This window comes from Plectropomus leopardus, chromosome 9, assembly GCF_008729295.1.
Source record: "Plectropomus leopardus isolate mb chromosome 9, YSFRI_Pleo_2.0, whole genome shotgun sequence".
Taxonomy (NCBI): domain Eukaryota; kingdom Metazoa; phylum Chordata; class Actinopteri; order Perciformes; family Serranidae; genus Plectropomus; species Plectropomus leopardus.
This window is the reverse complement of record NC_056471.1, coordinates 21814373-21840111: the sequence shown is the minus strand read 5'-3', so window position 1 is coordinate 21840111 and position 25739 is coordinate 21814373. Positions and strand designations below refer to the sequence as shown.

The 25739-nt window shown below is 41.0% G+C and overlaps 1 long non-coding RNA gene across 1 annotated transcript; it reads left to right on the top strand.

Moving 5' to 3' along the window:
- The first annotated feature begins 10698 nt into the window (after positions 1 to 10698).
- Positions 10699 to 25487, top strand: LOC121947725. The gene is made up of 5 exons (XR_006106104.1): positions 10699 to 10783; positions 19776 to 19991; positions 20448 to 20514; positions 24955 to 25074; positions 25436 to 25487. It is a non-coding gene; the product is annotated as an uncharacterized LOC121947725 (long non-coding RNA).
- The last annotated feature ends 252 nt before the right edge of the window (positions 25488 to 25739 follow it).

Here is a 25739-nt window from a genome sequence, read left to right as displayed (position 1 = left end):
GGAGAGCTGAATCAGTGTCCGTGTGTACACACCCCGTGCAACAAAAGCAGGGGCTAATCCACCTAATTTACACAATGCACAGGGCCCTGTTTACATGGGATATACCCACAGAGGGCCTCTGTCTCGTCCTCCCTGCGTTCAGACCGGACAGAGGTACTGCTTTTTTTCTTTCTCTCGTATACAAATGAAACGCGAAGTGAATGAACATTGGTGCAATCTGCAACTAAAATAAGGAAAACGCCTGCACACTTACTCCATGCCACACAAGTTTATTAAAGACAACGTTTCGATCCCACTTGGATCTTCTTCAGGTCAAAAACAAATTTTGCAATCTGCAACTAAAGCAGATAATGTGGCGCTGTGCACAGACACCATAGATACGATTTCATTTAGAAAGAGCATCTTTCATTTATTTTCACCTGTTTCATAAAGCCACTACTTCCTCAGATAAATCATTTGATTTTTTTAGGCATTTATGTCAGAAAGGTCGGAGAAGTCGACCTGGCGAGATGTGCAGATTTTTATATTAGTGCATCCGTTAAACCGTGCAACGGATGTATACTATTAATTTATGTATTTTTACTGACCATCTAATGTTTGTGTGAATACAAAGTGATTTGCACCACGTTAGATGGAGCCCCTGAACACACCACACTGACAAAAATTACCTAAATGATTAGTCTACATCATAATCAGAGTATAAAGTGGATTTATTGTTTTTGTAGGCAGACTCAAGCCAAGTCAAAACTGATCGTATCACAAAAAGCGTCTATTTCATACCAGGACTTAATAATTCTCAATTTATCCCTAAACCCAGTTTAAAGTTAGTTATATTATCAAGATATTTTTCGCCTATACTTTTTAAATTCTATTTCCCTTATTATGATTTCTATTAAAAACTCGAACTGGCCTCCTGTCAGTCACTTCGTCCCGTAATTATTCTGTATGTTTCCACAATGTCTTTTACCAGTTAGCTATAATAGAAATGTATAAATTAAAATGTATCTCTCCATATATTTATGTGCGTCTTTAGAACACGAATAGTACGTGGGCCTATTTTAATAAATTATGCAAGTTTTTTTTATGATATGTAGGCTATAAATCATCACAAATAATGAAGCACTCGATAACATAATGCATGTACAAGATAGATCTTTCATTTTTATTCCTCGAAAGCATCAAAACGTGCTCTAATATCTATTTAATATGCACAAAAAGATAAATAAATTTTTTTTAAAAAGTCTCCTTTCCGTTTTCGAGACTTCATCTTAAACGTTTAACGCTGAACGCAGCATTGTGTCATTTTATGTCTTTTCAGCTCAATCACCTTTTGACTATTTAAGCAATAAACTACGAGTTCTGGCAGCTGCGCGATTCTTTTCTTAATTACTTTCATTACACTCTTAGATTTCCTGTTTATTCGCCTTTAGCCCTTTATATCTTCCCCGTCTGTAGGTGTGTTTTACTGTCTCCATAATAGCATTTTTTTTCTCCCTCTAGAAGGGGTAATTACTTTGGCACAGTCAGGTAAATTCCGCCGCTAAATTGAAATATTCCGCTTTAATCCTCCCTAAATCCCAATTCTCAGGACACGGAGATGTGAGCAGCAGAGGAGTCATGTGGAGCTCCGGTTGCCTCTTCAGGTGAGCGGCGCGTCGCAGGGGGGCGGAGGATCTCCTCTCGCCGTCATAAGCATAAAACAAGATTACTAGATCTTTATCACGGAGCGTTTTCCCCCTCTCACACACACCAGCAACTCCACAATCTCTGCTTCAGATGCAGAAATGTTGCATAATGAGGAGGAAATGAATGGTGTAAATTGTTGTTTTTGTGAGGTATTAGAATGAATAAATAGACTTCTCTGCATGTTTTGCATTCCTGCAACAAAAGAGCAGGTGAATGTGGCAGTAATAGGTGCCTGATATCTTTGTTTTGCATGCTCCTATAAAAAACAAAGATAACAACTACATTTTATTGGCATAAATAAAATATACATGATTTATCTCGACTAAAATCATAAAGTTTTAAACAGTGGTGGAATGTAGCTAAGTATATTTAATCAAGTATTGTACTTAAGTGTAAATTTGAGGTTCATGTACTTAACTTAGTATTTTCTTGTGCTAATTTATACTTTTACTCCACTACATCTCAGAGGAAAATACTGCGCTTTTTACTTCACTGTATATATCTGACAGCTTTAGTTCCTTTAAGAATTAAGATTTTTGCACAAAAATGCAAGAAGACTCAAATGATTTGTGGTTTTGTTATAAATTCAATTACCAAACAGTTTTTGTAAGCACAGCTGAAACAAGTAGTCGATAAATCAACCAGTCGATTCACAGAAAATGAATTGGCAACTATTTTTTAAGAGTTTGGTGTTGTTATTTTCAACTTTGTATAAAACTTTTAGGTTTTTACATTTTTTTAATCTGTTTTTGTATTTTTGAGTTATAGGACATTTTTTTTCCATTTTTACTTTTAATAATTTTAAGTTTCGGGTGCTTTTTTATTTTTATAATTTTGACCTCTCTTTTTCCCACTTTTTTGAAATTATACTTACTTTTATTTAAGTACCATTTTCAATGCATAACTTCCACTTGTATCAGAATATTTTCCACATACTGATATAACTACTTTTACTTAAATAAATAATCTGAATACTTCTTTAACCACTGATTTTAAAGTCTTTCTTGCAGGAGTAAATACTAGCAGAAGTTTCAACATCCTGCTTGTCATGGTGCTGCTTGAATTTACCCCCCCTCCCATCTTTAATTTGTAGTCACCAGGAATAAAAGGCTGAGTCTCAGCTCTGGCAGCTCCCATGTCAGTCTTTGCAGGAGTGGGTGACAGAGAACAGCAGAGGCAGATAGCATGCTAAAATCGCTTCACTAGAGACCCCACATCAAAGTAGACCAAACCTCATATTGAGTGAACTTTTAAGCCAGAAAGACTGTGTGACATCAGAGCACCTAAAATGTGACTGTCATGTTTTTCAAACTTCGCTGAAACACAGGGCCTCAAAGACTTGAGAAGTATTCAATGGCAAGCGTTGTTCAAACACACACAACACACACACTCCAAGATTAGCAGTCTTTGTCTTACAGGAACCTCAAAGACCAATTAGATTGAGAGACGGGTGTGACGAATTTGTCAAAAATAAGATGATAGATATCGCTTTGGCAGCGAGCAAACATGGCTGGGGATTTCACTCAAGCACAGTCATTGACAAGGCACTGTCAGAAAATGTGTCATCTTCAGCAGACCTGCCAGTTGACAAGGCTGCAGCTTGGGATTGAGACTGATCAATTCCCAAACTGCCAACAAGACATGGCTCTGATAGCGGCACTTTATTTTGTAAAGTAAAAAAGAAAAAAAAAAGTACTGCTTACTTGAATATATTGTCAACTTTTTATTTGCATCACAAGCTTGTGCCGTCCCAGATGCAGAAACAAGAGAGTGCAAATTTAAGATTTCAAAAAAAAAAAAAACAGTGTCATATTTATCTGTGGTTTCAAAACGTTTGACCCTCTGTGTGGACACGCTCACAGCAGCAGCATTCAGTGCACATGTCTGGTTTTGTTGTTTAATGTACACCAATTCAACACGTCTAATACTCCAGCTCGTCTTCGGCCACAATTCCTAAAGTGAAATCCGATACTCAAAGCACTTTCCTCTTCAAAGTAGTTTCCTGTTGTGCTTTGTGACCACAATAGTGTCAATCTCGTACTTTCAAAGCCTCATCTCCGTGTCAACTTTGAGTAGCTGTCTATACATGTCTGCGAATAGAGTTGAGGCTTTGATGGCTGGTCTGAAAACAGTTGGGAACATTACGACAAAATCCAGAGAAGGAAAAACTATTCCTATTGATTTGGCTGCACGTGAAATTTGACCTGTGGTTTGTGGAAATTGCTTTCATAAGCAAAAAAATATATAAAAAATAAAAATGTGTTTGATGGTTACAGCAACTCGGAAACATCAGTTGGTAGACTGAAAAGCATTGTGGGAGCTATAGGAAGGAAATTCTCACTCAGATGTGAATTACAAAAGGTTATCTCTAAATCTCAAACTGCATATTAAGATAGAATGAGCAGTGCAGTGTCATGTTTGTGAGATTAACACGATCCTATATGAAGCAGAAGGCAGGGTGAAGGTTTTGGCTCAACATTGGGGGACACTTATGAATATTTGAGCTTTAACACTTAATTTCCTGCATTCTGGTGATTTTTTTTAACCAGTTGTTGCCTTCCCTGCATCAATTTATAGTTGAAATTGCTTTAATTTTGTCAAAATAAAAGGACAAAGAACTGAGCGTCCATGTTTTTATGGGCGGGGGGGCATATGCACATGTCGGAAATATTTAGGGAAATTGTCCCTTGCATTCAACATTGGGGAGACACATAGGAAATTGGAGGTTTGGGGTCCTCCCCCCAGGAAAATTTGAGTGCAAAACAATTTCCTGCATTCTGGTGTTTTTTTTTTGTTTTTTTTTTTTTTTTTTTTTTTTACCTTTCTTGCATAAATGTATGGTGTAAATATGTTTAATTTAGTCAAAAATGTCTGCCACTTTAATATTTTTTGGAAAGACATATGCAGATTATAGGCAGACGAGTACTGTGCATTCCCCCCCAAATCTTTGCCCATGAGGATCTGATTAGGGTATTTAACATGATTCTGATGTTTGAAAATGTTTTGGTGTCAGTATAAAAATAAACCATATTATGTATTGATTATCTTCAGGTATTGCTAGAAAGATAAGCAGTTGACTGACATAAAATAAATGGATTTTGATAATTGAATAATTTGCAAAAAATACCAAACATTCTCTGCTGCCAGATGTTTCAATTTGAGTTTTTGCTCATTTCTTTCTTCATATAATTTAAAATTAAATACCTTTTTAAGTTCAGGAGACAAACAAGCAATGTGTAGACGAGCCCTTGTATTATACACACATAGAATGGGTCTTTTTTAAAAAAGGTAAAACAATCAATTAATGGAAATAAATCAGCAGATAAAATAAAAAAATAACCCCTGCCTTCTGTAGTGATGCATTATACTGTATTTCTGTTTGAGATGAATGCCTTTTTTATTCAATCTCTACCACCATGAATCGTGCATTCTTGTTTTCTCTGATATAATAGTCAAAGATATGAGCCTTGTGAACATGTGAGAGGAAAAAGCTCTTAGTGTTGTCCTAAACAATAGCCATTCGAAAAGCTGCGTTTGAAGCCACGCCAAGTGATTGGGAATAATCAAATGACAATAATCAGATGAAAAGAGAGGCAATCTCAATAAACTTTGTCATTCAACTATTCAAGGTTCAATCATATCAGAGGTGTTTTGCATAACTATGAGACCCCGGTTCTAATCCTCAAAGGGTTTGGGGGCTACTTGGCTTTGCACTGTAGTCATTCAAGGTCTCAACCCGGTAGGAAATATGGGCTGCCATAGCAACACAAAGATGGCCTCTAAAGGCTTAGCATAATTCTTCCCTAATAGAAAAATAACAGCGGCAAATCCCGTCCTTAGTGAACTGGCTTATTTGACAGAGGCAGACTCCCACCTGTGAAGCACATAGTCACCACACCAATGCGCTAAGACTACGATAAGATGAAAAAGAGCCCATCTCTGGATGGGGATGGGCGGCCTAAGCTCAAGCCAAATTCTTTCTCTCCTCTGAAGCTGAAAACAGCCCACAGTGTGTCTCTGGCTAGCTTTAGGTTTTTGAAGCGGGACAATATGAGCTGCCAAATGAATCATACTCTCTATATACTACTTAACTTTGAAGTGCTTAAGCCATACTCTGAGAAAAAACTTTTGGCAGGAGAAGATAGCTTATACTGGATCACATCTCAGCCGCTGAATTGTTTTCACCTCCTCTCTCTGGTTTTTATGTTCACAGGATGTTCTGGTGGTAGTAATGTGGCATTAGGATGTTCTAAACCTGCCTAGTAACCGTTCCTCTTCTTTCTGATTGTGATCACAAAATATGTGATCCCCCGCTCCTCCTCCTTCCTTTACCCCTCTTCCCGCTTTGTTGCCAGGTACCACAGAGATGGATTCTTGTCACTGTGTGAGTTGCATCAGGATGATGAGCACCGGGGAGAGAATAAATTACCGCCACACTTTAGAGTGGGAGGCATGTAAGTATCAGGCGCTACAGCAGTGCATTGCTCTCTGCTTATGGAATCACTAATGAGGAGCAATACCCAGCGATGTTGCAGCCGTGGTGATCGAGCTAAAATCAAAGGCTTTTATGAAATCATTACTGTCAAAGCCGGCTATGAAAATCAAATGATTGCCCAACACGGATTTCTGTAAGAGGTATATAGTGCTGTTTTGTCACACGCTAAGGCTACGATGGAGAGGCAGGGAGTTGTAATCGAGAAATGTGATGCTTCCTCTGCCACGCACCTGAGTCAGCCATTTTTAGCTCGACTGGATTTCTGTTTATTCACTAAATTCAAGAGCGGGAGCCTCATTGTCTGGCGCCACATCTTTGCTGTCAGTATCCACTTGTCTTATTCAGCTGCGTTTAAAAGGTATTTCAGTCCGCTGGGATGAGTCCTGTTGGCTCATTCGTGACTGTGTATAATCTCATCATTGTGGGCGATGTTTTCATGAGAGCATGTAGTCAAGATGACAGAGCAGAACTGAAAGATTATCATTATATCATGATGTCCTCTCAGCTCAGGGCAGAGAACATGTTTTTTGGCTTGCTGTTACCAAACATCGATATTATAAAAAAAAAAAACCAAATCACCAAAAGCTAAAAAGATTTAATTTCATTGAGGATAAACTCTCACTATCTTCACATCTGGTTCTGATAACCACGAGGGTGATGTATTAGTACTCTAAAGGGACTTTTTTGTCATGCAAATTCACCAGCTTTCTTTTCTTATCAATTCATCTTTTTGCTGTTGGGCAAATATGCAAAATTCATATATTAATATTCTATTCCTCCCATTATATTAAGAGTTATTCAATATATTGCCATCAAAAACAATTTTATACCTTGAAATTCTGTTACCCTTGGCAATAAAAGCATCTTCACTGGACCCTATATGATCCTGCGGCTTGCCTATATTTCAGAGTGTGTCTTCACATTAAATGGCCAATGATGACATTTATAATGGGCACATTTGGGACTGAATGTGTTTTATAGTGGAGCCTCAGTGGCTAGGTGAAAAGCAAAAAAGAGTAATTAAATCAACACCGTTTGGACGACTGTCCAATGAGAGGCCAGAAGGGAATCCCACTGAATGTCGGCCTCCTCTACGCCGAGCACCTTCGTACATCAAAGCCTGCTCTGCGCCGCGTCTCAAAGATTCACATCTCCAGGAAAGAATGGCCTCTACTGAGATATGGGCACCTCTGGCCTCATTTAACGTGCACGGTCCCCTCCCCCTCTCCAGGCCTGAATCCGAGGATAGAGTGGCTATCTGACGAGATCACACAGAGAGGTGCGGGAACTTAAAGGCAAAGAGTTACTGTGCATCCTACCAGGAGTCTCAAAAGGGTTCTATTAAAACACGTTCAATATGCCGGTCAGGGCTTTCAAAGTGCTGCACACCCTCTAGCCCCGGCAAACTCAAAGGGCATCCGTGCACATTCAGTGAGGGGAATCTGGCCCCCATTAATTTAATGAGTCCAGGGTATTAGTATGCCATAGCCAGCTGCGAAGTCTCCCTTTTTTCATCTCTGGCGGAGTTTTAAGGAAAGATCCACCAACTTGGGAGTGACAAAGGAGAGTGGGGAACGAGGTGCGCTCGTCTAACCTGAGATCAATTTCTAGCTGTCAGTCCTCGGAGGGCAATTTCCAGTGGTTAAGATGTCTTTGCGCAAAGTGGAAATCCAGATAAAGAATGCAGAGTGACACTTTTACTGTCACCAGGAGAACTTTGCAGTCTCTTAATCATGATTGCATCCTCAGAAAAACAGACACAAAAGTTGTAAAGGAAATAAATAATGGGCAGGGGATTGGTGCTCTGAGACATATTTGCATAACATATTTGGAAACATGCTGTGGTCATTATAGCGCCGTGAGCTTTTTTTTTTTTTTTTCATTCAGATCTTGTCTACAGTCACTTCACAGTTAATTAGCTTGGTAAACAGCCCTTTCTAAAGCTCTAACACCTGACTTAAAGAACACACCGCCTGTCACTATACAATGAGCTGACACGCAACTGACAGTCACCTGTAAGAGATTACAGAGACAGTGGAGTTTGCCAGGGCCTGTCAAACCAGGAAGTAGCAGCTGCTGGAGCTAATTAAAGGCATAGCAACATGGTAACATAGCCGAGCTCAGGGCCACATCAAACACTCCTCTTCATGCCAGTCTGGAGTCTCATCTCTGGGATGTTGAGGCCCTCTGTGACCTGTGCTGGGAGCCTGCTGGGCCCTAGGCCTGACCTGAGAGCTGCGGAGTGAATTAGAATGGGTCAGGATCACTGTGGGGTGCACCTGGAGCCGACTTACCTGCGTCTGTGTATCTGCATACCAAAACGTGGCCATGCGGCTGTGTGGGCGCGGGTGCATGGACTCTGACCTGCACAACAAAGCGAAAAAGAGAGCCCGGGTGAGAGGTCAGGACGAGAGAGGAGGCTCAGGGAAAACACACGTAGGACGCGTTGGCTAAACATGATCAGAGGGACACATATGGCTCAGCTGAGGGAGAACCAGATGCCCTCAGATGTCCTGGTGAAACATAAGCTCTGTGTAAACAACGCCGCTTCGGTGCTTAAATCAGTATTTCACTGCTAGAAAGATAGTCTTTGCATAAAACCGGGCTGTCTGTGCAGTAGGATGATGCAAATACTTCTGAAATTTGGTGCTACATGACCAGAAAAAAAGGAGAAAAAGGAGTGCATGTTTGATCAAGGGGACGAAAACCTACATCTTCCAGAATGCACTGCACCTCAGTGGACCAATAAACACTCCCGCTGAGACTTTGGCTGTTTTGACACAGGAAACAAAATGGTGGCAGGCTGGCAACAAAGGACCTCGAAACACAATTTAACCATATAAAGAGACCTGGCATTCACAGCAGGCCGCCCTTCAGTCCTACTAAAGTCAGTGGTTCATGAAGCCAAAAAAACCCCAACAAAACCCCCTACTATTTCTACTGTATGAAACAACTAGAATGATTGGTGCTGCTTCCACATCATTGGGCCCATGGAGTGAGTGCACTAGAGACTTCCTACGGCCAAGCTGGCTACTTCGAATTTAGCGCTCCACTAACTTGAATGGGCATAAAATTATTTACTCATGCGGCTATTCCAGACTTTCCAAATGTTATCGAGATGAATGCTTCAAATCCTGATGATGATTTCACAGGGTTTGTGATGCTTAAAAATGATATATTATCCACTGATTTACAGATGTCTCTTTTTCAGTGTAAGTCAATGGGAAAAAGTCTTTCTGGGCCAAATGGCATCGTGTGATGGACACAGGAGTTGTAATTCTACTTTTTGACCACTATGGACCTTGAGTTCAAAGTCTGACATACTTTTTGAGGGCCTGGTTTTGACACAGAGAACAATATGTCGGCTGGCTGGTCACAAACAACCTTGAAAAACATGTTAAATAGTAATCTTGGTTCATAATTTATCCGCACTGCTTAGTTTTACCATTTATGTCAGTTTTTTCAGCTTCTATTTTTACAATAGCCTACGGGAAACAGTGTGGCGCCTGCGTCTTATTGACAAATAATTGCCCTACTACAGCCAGACAGTGGACTAAAATATTTTCTTAAAATATTTTAGGCAAGAATTAGGCAATGTAAAAACGTAATTCTGGTTCGTATCTTATCAGCGCTACTTAGTTTAACTGTTTGATCAAATTTTTTAATGATACATTTTTTCAATACAGGAAACAAAATGGCTCCGATTCCTGATTCAGAATGTCGTATTACAGCAAAGCAGTGCACTAAAATATGTTTCTGAAGACATTTTAGGCGAGAAATAGCTAATACAGACAGTTTGACTGAGTTTTGTCTGAGTCGGAGAGGCAGCCAGAGAGAGAGCAACCTGTTTCCATTCCAAACTTGTCAAATAGCGCCGCTTTGTCAGTGCTTTCGGTGTATGCATGTGACGCCAAAAGCTACCTCCCGTGTCCATATGCAACGCGCATGGACAGCATCACATGACAACACGCTGTACGGGGCCAGTGGTGTTGTTATGATACTCTGCCAGACACACAGGTGGCGTCACTTGACAACATGGCTAGGAAAAAACAGTCACGCGTGCACACTGAAGTACAGTGTCAGGTAACAACGCTGGGCGGGGAGGCAGGTGGGTCCCACAAACAACAGACTTCCGTTTTTTTCACACCTTGCCTCGTGCTTCTTTTGCCTAAATTTAACCAACCATGACTTTGTTGTCTAATCCCAACCACAGTGACAGTCTGTACTGTTGTGTGAACAGGTGCATTTGTTAACATCAAGGTAAGGGGCCCACCATGACGTCATCTTACCCTGCACATTTGTTGACATCACGGAGAGTAAACAGCTGACGCGGAAGGATACCTAAAACGTCATAGGTAGACCCGGAAGGTCCTACAGAGCGGCACCACGTGACCAGTTCTGAGTGAGAACGTGTTGAACAGAGAAGGGCGGATTTCTCTCTCAATATGCGCAAATACTCTTTGTTAGCGGACGTACGGCTGCTGACGAAAATGCGGAAGTACAACCTGTGGTTCGAGCAACAACTCCGTCCAGAGCTTGCAAACTTCTGCCATGAGCTGAGACACGAGCAGGGAGATCTGGGCGCTCGTGAAAAGGAGAGAAGTAAGTTCATGTACACACACTACACACTGTGTTATAATGCAAAGCTGGGTGAGCATTTGCAGAGTGTTTAATTTTAAGTTTAATTTAATGATAAGCATAAATTAAGAGTCATTACCACTGTGTTTCTCTGGTTATCCCCTGATCAAAAAACATCTTACATTTGTCCAGTTTTAAATTTCAAAAATGCTTCTCTCAAAGTAAAACTGAGCTCAGGTGTAATGAACCTCTCTCTCAACAAAAGTACCTGAGGCCCATCGAGGAAAGGTTGTTCCAGCCAATATTTACAGACATGTGATAAAAGACAAAAGATAAAAGAAAGGATAGTTGACTCTCTCCGGTCCGTCTGTTTCTTCTCTGAATGTGCATGTCAGTTGTTGAGCTCGTGTGTAACTAACCAGAGAGACAGATCCAAACAAATCTTTTATGAAACCTCTGCTCACATGCAGTTGCAGCCATGATATACCAGAGGAAAATATTTTCCACCAAACCCAAATTGTACTGAGTTAATCCTGAAATCTTCTGTGTCAATAAGCTTTAATTATAAGTTTGAATATTGCCCTGCCACTTTTCCTTAAATCTTTCATCACATACTGAACCAAATTCCTGTTCAAAGTAAGCTTTGAAGGCTTGCAACAGTATGATGTGTGTCGGGTGGAAGCATAGGTGTAGATTTCAGTCGGTACGCGGGGGACATGTCCCCCTCAAAATTTAGAACATGTGCATTTGCCCCCCCATAAAAACCACGCGAGTAGCAGAGGACTTTTGTTTTGACAAAATGAGACATTTATGCCATAAATTGATGCAGAAAATGCACAATATTATGCATAAAAATTCACCAGAATGCAGGAAATTACTTTTTTTGATGCTGAAAATGTCCTGATGAAGGACCCCTAAAACCTGGACCTCAACCTTTTAATGTTTGCTCCCTAAATGTTGAAATGGAGTGAAGTGGAAGTCTCTAGGCCGTGGTGCGGTCGCTCTCAGGAAAACGTTCACTATGGTGCCAAAGTGTCTCCCCGGGGAGCCGCTCTGCAGCACACGGCCCACCTGAAGCAGGTCTCTGTCTCCACCTGCCACACAGAGCGCTGACACGACGTCACGCCGCGGATGCGTGTAGGCAGACCCGTCTGCAGGCATGTCACTGTCAGCTGAGACAGACACCAATTTGCCACTGTCTTGCGGAGGTGAATGCAGCACATCAAACGTATGCAGAGAGCATGTTCAAAACTGCACCGTCAAAATAGAGGCATTTTTTCATGTCTGCCAACGCCTCACAATAGCAGTGAAAAATCTAATCCAGCCCATGTTGGATACTTAGTGTGCCTGCCGAGCAGTAGGCCTGAACAAAATGAGAAAGCCCTTGACTGGATTTCGGGGGCCTAATATTATTCTGCCACCCTGCAGCCCAGGTTCTCTTGTTGTGTAAAATAGAGAGTAGGCAACTTTCCGCTTCACGTCTTTATGGCTTCAGAGTGACTGGCTGTTAGGGTCTGAGTGCTGTGTTCTTTCAGCAGTCATCGTGTGGTCTCAATCTCTTTACACGTTTCACTGCCAGGCTCCTCTCTACCAGGCCTCCCCAAACTGTGTAATCAGCAGATGTCTTTATAGAGCAGCCCACTGCCTCGTGCACACCCTGCATTCTTCGCCAATTTCATTTTGGCAATATGTAATTTTTTCTTTTAGATTATTATTATTCTTTCAGGCCCGGCGGCCATGTTGATTCGGGTCTTAATGTGGCCCGGGGTTGCAAATATCGCTTCACTCAGCAGTTTGAATTCATGTGCCTGAATGATATATCCCGAGTGTACTTAGGTTAGTCCGTTCTATTATACCGCAGACCTGCTGATTTAAACAAACTGACGTAAAGTAATTCAACAGAATCCCTTGACCTTCACAAAGTCAAAGCAGGTTTTAGGGCTCAGCCTCCCCTGAATAGTTTCAGTTATATAATATTCCTGGAAAAGAAGCCAAGGACTATTCTGTCTTTAATAACACTTCTCAGAGACACAAAAACTGACACAAAAATCCAAATTATGGTGAACTCTCTGTCAGCAAACGTGTATTACAGAATAAGGAAGACTAAATGACCAAAACTACGATAAAAACCAGACGACAATGTGAAATTTTCTAGCTGTGAAATTTGTCACATTGCACTTAAATTATATTAAAAAAACACACCTGGTATTGCAAAGCCTCATTTAACACTGTGATGAAATATGGTGAAGAAATCAAAGCCAAACACGAGGCATTAGTCATAATATCACTGCAGTACTTTGGTATAATTTTGAGGCAGTTATACTTAAGCATTTCCATTTTATGCTATTTTTAACTCCCCTACATTTATCTTATAGGTATTCCTGCTGGTTTCAGATCAGATTACTGAATGTGTTTGTTACATCAAGGGTTAAAATAAGGCTGAAGCTGTTGATTTGTTATTAATTACTCTGCTGATTATTTTCCCCGCTCACCAATTAATCATTTAGTTTGGAAACATTTAAAAGTAGTGAAAAACGCACAACACAACTTTGCAGAGCCCAAAGTGGCGTCTTTTATTTATCCGACCAATAGTCTTAAATCATAAAAATCTTTAATTTTATGTCTTATATAATAAAAACAACCTCATATTTGAGATGCTCTAACCAGTTTGGCATTTTACTTAACACAATTGATCAATCATCAAAAATAGCCGACTAATCGATTGGTTGATGCAAAGAAAATTAATCAGCAACTAATAGTTGCAGCTGTATCGTACATTAATTAGGAAAACTTAACTTCAAATTGTGCAACTATAATGTTCAACTGTTGCCCTGTATGTAGGATTCTGATGATATATGATGTGAATATAACACTGACAAGCAGCCGCGTACTTTTACACCTTGTTTTCCTGTTAATAGTTTTGTACTTGCAACAAGTATCTAGTGTGTGGTATTCTACATAGTAAAGGATCTGAGTACTTCTCCTGACTGTCCATATGTCCATATATAAGTCAGAAACAGTTTGCAAAACTAACTTTTCTAGCCCCAGCACATCCCTGCAAGGCAACATCCCTCCAGCCATTATGGACATGTGGCAGCGTGCAGTTTCAGACCCATGAGCACCACCTGGGCACCATCAGGGCACCAACATGCCAGTGTTCCTTGTCTGTCACCATCTTTAATATTGCTGCAGAGGGTGGCAGACTTGTTAAGGGTTGGGTACTCGTGAATGGAGCTGTCAAAATTAGCAGCGTTTCTGGTTTGTTTAAATGGCAAAATGGGTCACGCGCCGCAGCAACAGCTAAGACCCAAGAGGGATGCCGTGATGTTCGTCGCTGCAGAAATAATTCATTACTGTATGTTATCACATAAAAATATTTTCAGATTTTTTTTTTTCTCATCACCATCAGAAATAATCTGTCAGTTATGGCAACTAATTATTTCTCATAATTGTGTCATATTAAGTCATAGAGGAGTGTTGATACTTGTGTCACTTACTCCGTAATGTCTAACCTGACCTTTGATAGCGATCGTGTTAATGACAGCTCCATGAATTCCCTTTTTATTAATTGGCGATTTTGCTAGTGTAATGACATGGAGATAGGGAGGTGTATATGTGTGTGTGTGTGTGTGTGTGTGTGTGTGTGTGTCTCAGAAGTGGTGATGTTAGATTTGTGCACTTGGCAAGCATTCTTTTCACTCCATTTGGTGACAGATTGGGTTTAAATAACATTATATCTTCACAGTTGTGACTCACATGCCTCAGCGTTGCAAAGTCAGGGTGAGGTTTAGCACTTCAGATGAGGACGAGGGAGGACCAGGTTGCCTCACTTCGTCTTTTAGTTTGTCACTTTCTGCTGGGCCTAATCTGGGACTCAATGAAACAAGCCTTCACCATTTACTGTTGTCAATCAGTCCAGTAAAGCTCATTCTTTCTCCACCTATCCTACTGATGTAGTCTTTGTATATTTAGAGCGCTTAGCGATATGAATGCTTAAGACACTTTGAGATGTCCATAATACGTTTCAATTAAAAAAAAAAAAAAAAAGTTGTGGTATGCTGTGATTTAACAACACATGTGGCCAGTGTTTGCATGCTTTACTAGGAAAAAGCACCACACTGATAACACCAAACTGCATTGTGGGGTACTAAGCATTGCTGACTGCTTCTTAGCAACCAAGCTAGCAACAGCGCTACAGTTTTCCGACATGACTTTGAAATTTTTCAGCTGAGGTCATAGCAGGGGTGCATCTCCTCTCTGAGCCCCAGGTAGGAGGGCGTGGGGGGGCATCTTTTTTTAATGTCGATGCTCCGGGCTTCGAAAAAGCTCCTCCGAAGGTAGCGATGAATTAACTCCCTGAACCAGTATACGTTACTGTCGGCCCTGCCCTCCCCCCTTCATCAGCCATGTTTGTTTTTGCTGGTGCTATCAAAGGCTAACTGCTTTACAGCACCTCCTGGTGCTCCCCGCGAGGAAACTTTTCCTTCTTGAATAAAGGATTCAGCTCACAGATTTAAAGGTGATAACAACAGTGCGTTTCACTGTGTTTTTAAAATTCTGTTCTTTCATAATTTAGCAAAATGTTGACTTGTTCTGATTTTGCTGTAGGGATCCAGGATCCGTCTGAGTGTGGGGCCTTCAAAATAAGAAGTGAGGATTTGGGCTGATGGATTCATTATAGATTGACTTCATGCACTCAACTTTCTGCTCATGACTGTTGCCCCTTAACTTTTTTTTTTTTTTTTTTTTTTTTTTTTGTGGCTAAACCTGACACATGAAGGCACATGAGGCATTAACTGCGACATGTCCTTTCCAAAGCAGTGAGTGTATTGTGCTTGTTGTCCAAGAAAGATACACTGGAATGTGGCCTCTTGCTCTAAAGCTTTGCTTATGCTCTGCTTTGGCGCACTTGTCCCGTCCTGAGCTGCCTGTCCTTCAAATCCACGGCTTAGTATGAGGTGGGGCACAGAGGAGGGATAAGGGCTGTCACTGCTGCTGCTGGGGTGCCCACACCAGCAGTGCATAGAAACTAATAAAGACGCACACTGGCAGGACCCCGCCGACCAAAGCAATGAGATGTCACCATAAACAAGCTGCAGGACTTTGGCAGTCAACTTCCTGGTTATATAATGCTGACCCATTTTTGACTGAAAGGGAGATTGTAAGTCCAAACTCAAGTGTACTGCACAAAACTTTATTTATGAATTTTCAAAATAGAATCTGCAACATATTTTTTTATGCAGTATTCTCTGCTTTTTTTTTAAATTTAGGCAAAAATGTAACCAATCACTCTGCAGAAAAGTGGGCAAATGTTGTCCAGCGTAGATGCAGTTATGTGTGCTTTAAAAAAACGAGAAAAAGGTTACTAAAATCTACACACTACGTCACTTTCGCTTCCTTTTTTTAAACTTGCATGTCAGAGTCCGTCAAATAAGCGTCAACACGAACATGTGCACAGGTCACATATCATGTATGTCATCTTTTGCAAACATTGAGTGACATGCAGCGGATTATCCCAGAACAAAAAGTGATATATGGCAGCGCTCAGCTCAGACGAGTGTCGTGATGTGAGATTGCATTGTGATGGCAGGACAGGTAACACTATTGATAGCAAATATTTATCCAGAATATACATCAGCAGTCAAAACAGAGTACTGATAAATAACAAAACACGCCTCAAGTGCAGCCCAGATATGACTACATGTCTTCAAATTTGAGTGGGATTGCTGTAAGGTGCCGGAAAGCGGAGACCGAAAAGTGTCAATCCATCAATTTTCAAGTAAAAATGTAGGTTAAAAATGACGGACAGTATTTAAATTTCAAACAATTTCTTAAATCACGGTTTTATTTTTTACAAAACAATGTTTAATTGTGATTATTTTAACTCTAAAATATCACTCTCACAATTGCATAAATTCTAACAAAAGAAAAAAAAAAAAGCCTGCAGACCAAAAAGCAGGAATAATAACACTCATGGAAATAAAATATAAGGGTGCTTTAATTTGACGCTGTGAAATTGGAGCGCCTTTGAAGAACGTCCACAAAAACCGACTCCCTATTTATTTCTCGTCAATTGTGTGACTCTGACAAGTCCCTTTTGTACACTAAAATTATGGCCGGGCTCATTTAAGGTGCATTTAAAGAAATATGTGACCAGAACCTTCAGGTGAATCAATTTAACTCGACAAAGTGAATGTGGGGCCTCTGTGATATAAGCAGGCCTCCCACTTCTTTCAATGCATGCTCTGTACAGCTGCTGTTACTGTGTTCACGATGCTCTCAGTCATCACCATCACCATCATCATCATCATCTCTGTTTCCTATTTGCTATGCATGTTGATTGGTAACAAAACATTCAGAATAGCTATTGCAAAAAAATAAATAAATAAAGCCATATACATTTTATCGCTTACTTTTCCTAAAGGGCCGATAGTGTACAATTAGTTATTTTGAAATTTAATACATTTCACGGTATTTCCGTAAGAACGAAAACATTAAAATAATAGCGCAGCATATCAAAATTAAGGGCTCGAATGTTGTTTGAAATTGAATTTTTAATTTTCCGAATACGTAGTACTCAATAACCGTTGACTTTATAAAATATGTGAAATTTAAGTAAGACACACAATGATTGTTTTTAAATTGTAACTGTAACTTAAAGCTAATATTGTATAGTATGTCATTTTAATTTAATTTTAGTTTTGTTAAAAAATAAAATTTAAAATTAATTATACCGTGGAAAAATTATTTTCTTCAATATATAGACGTCGATAACAAAACAAGAAATACAAGACTATTTCCAGTTAAAAGTTAGAATTAAAAGCAAGATATTTCCAGTGTTTTTAATTTTGATTAAAAAAATTATTAAATGTAAAATTAGGATATTGTTAAGACAAGTAACAGGACAGTTTTATTTTAATTCTGACTGTCAGAACTATTGCTCCATTTAATGTTACAGTTTCACTGTAAATTAAAAACTTTTGTTGTTTTAATTTTCATGAAGTGTAGATGAACTTGGTTTTGTACTCTTACACACACGAGTAGTTTTTTACAAACGAGAAACCTTTATAAACAAACATAGTTTTAATTGTAGTTTCAGCAGAAAACAAAGTTGTGCGAGCATTCTTGAAAACTTTTCCAGCTTATGTCAGACAAATGGAATCTGCAGAACAATCGGAAAGTGATTATGCACACTTTGTGTTGTTTAGCTGTTTGTTGAAGAAGCCATCTGTTTGTGCGTTTCTTTGTAATTCTTTTCAATTGTTTCTACATTTGCAAAAACTTCGTGCGCAGCATCAAAAGACAATGAAATTCATTAGCTCCCTTTTTCAAGGTGGTCTCTAACTGGCAGAAGATTCTTTTATTTCAAGTCTTTTTATTTCTTCAAGGGGACAATGGAGGCTCTCATCATAATCTAATAATATGCAATGATAAATAAGAAGCCGTTTTTGATCAAAAAACTGTGAATCAAATCAGATGTTTCTCTGAGATTGAAATGTGAAACTTGTCTCAGTTTGCAGAATGAAAGGCCACCATCTGCTTTTCGTATGTTCGTCTGTAGAGAGGACATTGAACTGTCAGCAGAGTCCCTCCTACTTACCAGGACACTTAGACGTCCCCACAACACAGATCTTCAATTCTTTACGAATCTTTTGTGTTGTATTTACATCACAGGGTCAACTGTGTTGAAAGAACAAACAATAAGCGTTTTTATTTGAAAATTGTGTTTATATTAAAGCATTTTATTTACGCTAACTGCTCTAATGTCACTGTGGAATTTAAATTTTACAGAAAAATAATTAATTAGGACGTCAATATAAATTAGGTTTGTACAAATAAAATGCTAATTTAAATTGTCATTATATTTGAAAGCTTTATTCTTTATTTTCTTCTTTCTTCCGCAATCTCAACATACTTTAAACTGTCAAAGAAACTTTAAACATTTTGAAGCGTACTGTAAAAAAAGCCACGAAAAAAAAAAATCACCTCCATAATCTACACTTTAAAAATCTAAGATCAGTGGGAAAAGTATACTGAGAGAGAAAGTTAGCAATCTTATTCTTTAAGTCTCGATTACAAAGAAAAACTCTCTCACATGATTTCCCAAAGTTAACCTAACGCATAGGGACGAAAAGAAAAAAGAAAAAAAAAATGTGAAGGCTTTCCTTGTGTCATACTATGAAGGCTTTCAACTGCAAAGACTCAAACAGACTTTCATATGAAGCTGTCACATTTTACTCATCTCATAACTCACAATTCTGGAGGAAAATATTTAAGTAGTCAATCATTCTAATGCGGAAGTCGGGTTGAAGTATGTAATGTTATTTTATTTTCTTTGTTTACCTCCAGGTTGTGTAAATAAAAATGTCGGTACATTTTTTTTAAAAAGTCTGAAGCTGTTATGTCAGGAGACCTTTGAGAGAGCGAGCCGCTTGTTTCACACAGTATATGTACACTGTATATTTGAAACAAAATGTACCGAAGAAAGCAGAGTGGCTTCTCAAACATGCTGGACAAATTGAAAAATTCAACCACTGTGTGTGGTGTGCGCTTTAATTTTGTAAAAAGTCAAGTATGAACGTGCTGCGTCCAAAAAGCATTCAAAGAGATTCAGCTCCATCTTCTTCCTCCCCTGTTAGCTTAGCAACAGCGGCCATTTTGTCTGCATTTGCATTGGTCCAAACGTCTCTCTCAGGTCATGCCACATTTCTTTGACATTCTTAGTTCGGGAGATAGTGACATCAATTTCAGGACATTTCGCAGGAGCGAGATCTCTTAATTTGCGCCTTTAAGAAAGATATATGGTGGAAAATGTGGATTTTTATCAGGCATGCGCCGTGCGTGTTCTGAGCAGTAATGCTTTCATTTCCTGCTCAGGATGGACCAGACGGTGTTTAGTATTAACCACATGGCTGTCACACAAATGTACATGCATACAAGACACAATAGTGTGCACAATACGGTGCACACACACTCACACACACACATAAATAAGATGAGCTGATCCCTTCCTTAGAGTCTGCGTCAACCACCCGCTGCTCCCACCGCCACACTACGTAGACAACCAACCCCAGGATGTATAAACCCAGCTGTCCAGAGGTCACCTTGGCTTGTTTACTTTGACTGGAGTGGATGCACAGTGGCGGAGTGGACCACCGCCATCCACGACAGCTCACCTCCCAACATGTGTCCAGCCCTCGTCTCTAACTGGATCCTCTGTCACGCTGTATGGGTAAGTAGCACAATCTGCACTTTTTACCCACGTCAGCTGCACCATCGAGGAGAGACCGTGATGGACAGACCTGCTGAAGACTGCTCTCTCTTATGTCTCTCAACTCTTTGAAAATCCCTGATTCTCACACACGTCATCAATTAGTTATACTTCTACCAATTAGCGTCTTCCTTTTCGACTTTTGCCGGAATAATTCACAGGGAATCGATTCATTTTTAATCAAGTGTTGCACAGTAGCAGTTAGCCTTCGCTGCCAGGAGACTACTGTAAAACACTTTACTGCAACACTTCTCTGAGCCTGAAATAAAAATGTGTGTGGATCGTTTTATGTACCAAATGATTGCATCTTTGTGAAACAGCAGTTAAACATGGCTACGCGAATGTACGCCATCAACAAAATAAACCCCAGATTTAACAACTGAAACATGCTGACTTACTAACTGTGTCTGCTTTCAGAGGTTTATGGGCCCGCTGTCACCTCACAGGCCGAGCCACCAGTCCTGAACGCTGTGACACGGACCAGGTACTAACTCAGCTGCTGTATGTTGTCAGCTACACACACACGCACACACACACACACACACACACACGCCCACACAGACACTCACCTCTGCACTGCTGAAACACACCACTATGGAAACACTGGAGCCTCGTCTGTTTCTGGTAAGGTCCAAAATGTCCAGGTTATTGGCACAGAGGGCTAAAAGAGACGGTCTGGGAGTGAGGCCCAGAGACCGGGCTTTCCAGAGAGCTGCCCTGACCACCCTGGTAAATATAAGAGAGCAAATCCTTTTCAGGTTGAGAGTATGACACGGGACTGCCACATAAATCAGTGCAGGCCCAGCCCGGCACAGGCTGGGAACGCCATGGGAGTGGTAGGCGGCACTACGGTGAGGTTTTTGGGGAAGGATTATGGATTGAGACGTACAGCTGGGAGGCTAAAGTTACACTTTTCATTACCACTTCGAGGGGGTCTTGGCTGCCTGGAAGCCAGTCAGATTTGTGAAGACCTCTTTCTCCCCCTGGAATGGTTGTAATTCTGCAGGCGCATTCTTCACCTGAGGACAATTGTTTTTGATATGGCAAAAACAATTTGGTGAAACGCGATGGGAAATGCTGTTTTTTCTTTTTTCTTTCTATTTTTTTGCCAATGGAAGAATGAAAAAAAAAAAATAAAGAAAAAGGAGAGGGCATTGTGAAAAAGTCCTCATTCACCAAAAGACCAGAGTAAAGAGAGAGCAGTATGCCCCCTTCTGGCTCTTTTCTTCTCTCCCTCTTTTCTTCTCCTTTTTTCCCTGGCGTCTGGAGATGTGAAGAAATGTCTTTTGATCAGCTCTGACAGAGCCTGGGCCATGTGAAGAGGGTGGCTAGCGGGACTCTGCCAATCCATGCAAGGCAAAAATGTTCCTAATAAGAGAGTAATAAGCTAACGAGTGCTGTGTGTCTGTCTGATCCACATTCTGGGTACTGTTTGTGCCAGCACACCCAGTGCCTTCTGACGTGTACCCGACTCTCATCATGCTTTGGACTGTTTGCCAGGTCACTGCGTTTCACCTGGCCAGTCCCATATGCTCTCCCCAATGGTGCAATAGTCTGAAATTTGGATCCTCGTGGGTACAACAAAATTGAAAGTGGGAGTATTTCTATTTCTGATTTTACACACATTGCAGGATTGCAGACGTTCAGAATGTACAATATGTTTCCTATTTGCTTTCCTGAAAGTGTAGAGGGCTGGAAAAATAAAGTGCAGGGTTGGTTTTGAGCAAAGCAAATTTGTCTCACCTTGCCCACACAACATCAACTTGGGCTATTTCCACAACTGACTGCTTTCATTGTATGTGTGGGTTTGAAGTGGTCACATATCAAAGGGCTCTGTCTCTGCAGGGTGGATTCTCTGGTACTCTGTAGAGCACAACAAGGAGATAGTTACCTCTCACAGCTTCTCACTGCAGCATCCCAGCCCAAATAAACACATCACCTCCACTGCGGGGGGAGGAGGACAACAGCACAGCTGCCAACCCCCTCTCTTTTTCCTACCCAGCAGCAGCACCCAGCCAAGTCCACAGTGCTGCGGGGCATCCCGGGCATGAACAGGTGCTCTGTTGGTGGAGTCGGGCCTGGTCTTAGGCCCGTCTCTGGGCCTGTGCTAAGTGCTGGATGTGTGAGGGGCTGGTGAGGACTGGCTGGCCAGACTTTAATGGTGTGTTGGTGAGTCCCGGGCTCAGCGCTGGTAATTATGGTGGGGAGAAGGCGATTAGGCAGCGCTGAGCAGCCCAGCGAGGGGGACGGGCCCACGCCCAGCAGGGAGGGGAGTCCTGCCACGGGAGGGACCAATCAAGTGTAAAGCAGAGCGCAGACCCTGGGCCGTGGTTCAGTGGGAAAAGGCTTGGCCACTGGTTCAGAGCGCCGCAACTTTCACGGATTAGTAGAGACACTATTCTGAAGACTGAAAGGGGGAACACAGCACGGAGGCAGCATCAATGCATGCGTGCACGCACACAAACACACAGTCTCTCCCTCTTCCCTTTTCTCTCTCTCTCACACACACAAAACCCACCAACAGCTGGGAGGAGGGCTACAGCCATTGCCATATTACCATAGCAACGGCATATCTCACATTTGAGCCCAAATGAAGACACTTTGGGCTGCAACCGGGGTATTTTTCCTTCCAGTTAATGGAAGTATTTTAATAGTTTCTCTCCGTGCTTGTAGAACGTTTCCCCCTGACTGAGTTAATGAGCTGCAATTGGAGGTGCTTGGTGCATCAGACGAGCATCTTGTCATTTTGCAAATTACAGGATATCTACACTGCGAGTTTAACTTGTGTATTTATGTGGCAAAGGGGGCTTCCGTATATGCTGCGAAGACTTTCAAAATTTCGGTTAATCTTCATTACTTCCTTTGGTCCACTATGGAAATCCTGCAAACAAATGGATCACATTTGAGAGACGAAGCACTTTCAAGTAAAGCGATTGCCGTTTGCTCAAATTAAACAATTTTCACTGTTCAGCGCCTTTAGCAGGTCCAACAACTTTGAAGAATAAGCTTATGATGTGCTCCACATGCATTAGATCCTTTTATTCGTTTGGTTTTAAATGTAATTCTTGAAAAGCAGATAAGAAAGTGGAGAGCTGTTAAATAGCGGGGTTGGGTTGTGCGTGGGGAAAAAAAGGGCCTTTAGTCAAGTGGAAGTGACTTAAAATCACAAATTACTTAAAGACAAGTTTTTTTAGAAACCTTTTTGTGTCGAGGGAAGTTTAAAAGAGGTGCAAATTGATTCAAATACACTTTTCAAGAGCGTGCCACTTATCTCAAGACTTTTTTATAACACTGTCAATATGTTAAACAAATTAAATAGACCATTTCAAATCACTTTGTTGGCAGTGTGATCTAAAATTACACCGGTATAACGTGTGCTGTGTTAGTAACGGAAGCGTATTTGCAGTGAAAACCAAGTGTAACTATCACAGTAAACATCTGGCCTCAGCTGCTGCTGTTGAAGGAAACATTGGAGGCTTTCATCAAGCATGACAAACGTTTCCTTAGCGTGCTCATTTGCAGCGACTGTTTTGGTTCAGTTTTGTCCTCATTTTGGGAAAGAGAGTAAACACGTAAATAGTGACGCTGATTTGTTTCGGGATGGGTTTGGGATATGACAGTACTCAAGTCCTATTCTATTCTGTTTAATGGCGTCTCTTCCTCAGAAAGCCTGTGTGTGTGTGCGTGTGTGTGTGTGTGTGATTTAGCATTCTTTGAGATGAGTACGCCTGTATCCAGGGGCCTCCCCCCACCCTCAGCCCCCCCATCCCGTGCTTGCTTTGGGTACTATCATCCTGCAAAGCTTCCCTCTCTCTCTCTCTCTCTCTCTCTCTCTCCTCTCTCTCTCTCTCTCTCTCTCTCTCTCTCTCTCTCTCTCTCTCTCTGTGACACATACACACACTTCCTGTCTCTCTCTTATTCTCTCTCTCTCTGTGCATTGCTCATCATGCTTCCACTTTGAAGTCACAGCTTTCTCTTCCCCCCTTTTTTTGTCTCTGTGTGGCTTTGATTCACTAACATTCTGTGCATAGTTCCTCTAATGCCGGCATCCTTGTGCCTTATTCTTCCTCCTCTGCCTGTGCAGGAACGGTGAGTCTCTTGCCTTTGAAACGACGTCCATAAATTACAACTTGTCAAGTGTCATTTTCCTTGTTTACAGCCATTTTGGGCTCCCTCTCCCCCGTGTTCCCCTCTTGTGTTTCACATTTAATTGCACCAATAATGTTGGTGGTGCTCACCAGCTCTGCACATGCAGCTTGTTGCCGCTAAGGGGGTGCGGAAACTATTAAAATATTTTCCAGGCTTTACGAGTTTTATGTGTGTAATTTGTGTGGATATATCCCACTGTGTTACCACCAACTAGGAGAACAGAATGAGATTGTGCTGTGGCCTGTGTTACAACAGTGAGAGGGAGTCAGGTAGAGACGGAGGCTCAAGGATACGAGAAGGAGTTAGAAAAGGAAGAGAGGAGAGAAGGAGAGTGAAGTCTGTACAGGAAATCTGCACTAAGTGTTCCTAAAGAGCCCGTGTTTTTCCTCCCCTGCACAAACAGCCTAATTTATTGCATGTCTGCTGGAGTCAACAGCCCTTTATAACCCCACAATAATTTCCCATATGTTCCATATATCACCACAGAGAGAGGTGAAAAAGGACTGAGGCAGCAAATACGTTCAAGACCCAACACACACACACACAAACACAAACATACGCACACACACAGGAGATCCGGCCAGTTGCAACAGGGACAGTACCCTCGTCTCAGTCAGACCTGCATTGTTATGTGTGGATGTATGTGTTATTCCCAGCACACTGCTGCACCTGTGGGTGGGCCATGAAATATTAAACACTCTTGTTCATGTTGTTTACTTTCATCATTAAGGGAGAGTCCTTGATAATAGGAAACTTCTCTCCTCTGGATCTGCAGCGGGGAGTACCTTGTAAGGGTCTGGCACAACCTCCACTTCTTCAGTAGGACCAGTTTGTTCTTGTCAAAACCCATGTGCCACGACGACACTGATGAGGTGGAGGAGATCTAAACTAAGAGGTATTTTGAGTTTCAGTGTTTGGAGTGAACAAAGATGGGTACCTTTGCTCTGTGGAGGAGTTACAAATCTTGTGTCTTTGTTTTTGAGTGACTGTGTGAGCAATTGCATAACTTAATGTACACAACACACCGCAATTCAGTAGTTACAAGTACTATATGAATATTTTATGGTTCATAAGTGCATAAATGTGCAATATTTGTCACTCCACCTTCTCTATATATTATTAAATAACCAGCCCCCACTTATGGGTGCCCACAGAGGGAGTCGCACTTGTTGACAAATATGTTTATGAACACTAATATCTACTTACAGCTACATTATGTGTTATCAACAAAGCTTTGGTGGTATCTTTTTTCCTAGGCTGTCCTCGTGCACAGACAGGAGTAAAGAAGGAAGGAGTCCCTGTAATGCGGCAGGTTAAGGTTGCTGATGGGTCTCAGACACAGGACTTTCCCCCAGGAGACCAGTGTTTGGAACCGTGTGACACCAAGTCAACTTAGAGTCATTTAAAGGTATGCTCTCCTCATGTTTCTTTTCCTAAACCTAACCTACATATATTTACCTGCCTTTTACCTGGGAGACTGTTGAATTTCATTTCCCGTGTGAAATCAAAAGTCAAAAGTATTTTAATAACAACATAGCATACATAGACATATGTCACTAA